The sequence below is a fragment of the Mastomys coucha genome, unplaced genomic scaffold (genome assembly GCF_008632895.1).
Source record: "Mastomys coucha isolate ucsf_1 unplaced genomic scaffold, UCSF_Mcou_1 pScaffold22, whole genome shotgun sequence".
NCBI classification, from domain to species: domain Eukaryota; kingdom Metazoa; phylum Chordata; class Mammalia; order Rodentia; family Muridae; genus Mastomys; species Mastomys coucha.
In genome coordinates, this window is record NW_022196905.1 from 49,918,461 (window position 1) to 49,920,436 (window position 1,976).

Sequence of the window (1,976 nt, forward strand, 5' to 3'; positions counted from 1 at the left end):
TCCATCCTGCTTAATATCTTGAAAGTTTACAGAGTGTACTCATTTACACAAAGACTGAATCAATCTCTTCACTAGGATTCAAGAGCTTCGGTGAGATAGGAGTGATTCCTAAATGTTTGTGTCTTTTACTGTCCCGGATTACAAATATCAAGAGTCACATCAGATTTTGTATTCATCCATATCCAATCAGAAATTTTATCTAGAAATAGTTGGGATACACTCTGTTTCTCATACTAACACTATCGAACAGACATTCAAGCATCCTATTGAACATATCTCATGCTGACATAACCTATGCTTTAAGGCATTTGTTTCCCAGAGACATGTGTTTATATCAAGGTTTTTAATATTGTGGGAACTTAGATATCATGTAACAAAGATACTTCAGAATTCACAGTCATCACCTCTTCCTGACACAGGACAGTTTATCTATAATTCAGAAGACAACCCGTGCAAGTATTCTCTTTATCATGTTGTGTGATTCCTTTTCTATACAAATTAACAAACAGTAACAAGTAGCTTGTTTATTTGCTGACTAAAGCTTTCAATAATAGATGAAACTAGAAAATAGTCTCCTTTGTGTCCCTAACCTTAATTTCAGTGAGCAATCTGTCAAGATATTTAGAGGAATGCCTGGGTGTATCAATACAGAATAGCTTTTCATTGGATCATCAAAGATTTCAACAGTCACCATAAAGATTATCACTCATGATCATGCTAGAGAAAGGGCTGAGGTGGGTTGTGGATGATTGTAACTTCAGTAATTTATAAGAAAAGGTGATGCAGGATGAAAAACAGTCCCACATCTGTCTGGGCTATACAGCTAGTTAAAGTTTAAAGCAGAATATAAAGTATATTTTTACAACACATAATATTATGGATATGGTGTGGAGATCTTGATGATAGGAAGAAGTCAGTGAAGCCATACTCTTTTGTAATTAAAAAAAAAAACAAATTTCAGAGAGTTATAAAGAGAGTGATCGAATAATTTAAAAGTACAAGAGAGAAATGTTACAAAGTCCTGTCCCAAGATTAGTATATCTTAAATAGTTCAACTGATGCAAACATTATGTCCTGGGAAATTCAGTTCCATTTAGGATCTACAGATAAAGAAAATATTCAGACACTTTTAGGCTTCAGCTGATTCTGGTTATTCTACTTAAAAGATGCAAGGTCTGGTAACTACGAAACTGACAATAAGGCCAGAATGTTCTTAATTTATCGCAGCAAACAAAGATTTTAATAAAATGTTAATATCTTATCTTAATGTTAAATATGTTTTATTATTATAAATTAATGCTACTGATTTTGAAAGGCTTCCAGTTGAAATTGTTATATGACACTAGACCTATTATTGTTTTACTATAGCTTCATATTAATCTTGAATGTTTGATATTAAATTAAAAAGTAAAATGATTTTCTTAATGTCTATATAATTAAGAATACAGAAACATCTATGAGCAGGAAAATAAAGGAAATGACATAGAAAAGTTCAGTGTGAGTTGATCTGACATGCCTCTCTCCCGAAGTGTGAAAGCATTCTGATGCTTGTAAATTGGGTGCCTGGGACAGATCACATTGGTTTTGCCATCTTGGACACTTCTTACTTTTCTTCTTTGAGATTCCAGAGTAATTTCTCCCACTAAGCAGAGTTGAACATCCTGAGAACCTGGATTTCACAGGCTACTTGAAGTCATTATCTCTGATTGTTTTTGTTGTTGTTGTTAATCTCTGAAAACATCACAGACATTGCTTTTCAAAAGGTAGAAACTTGAGAGCCTGTCTCCTCTCTTGCATATAGACATTCCATTAGTAATCTTTCCTTGTTAATCTATTGAATCTAGCTCTACCTCTCAATCTTCCCTGACAGTGATCTACTTCTGCCCTTCCCTATCTACACCTGGAGCTTATCTGCTGTATCTCTTCAATGAATCTTGTCTCTTCTGTCCAGTCCAAATTCCACATTAAAAAAAAAA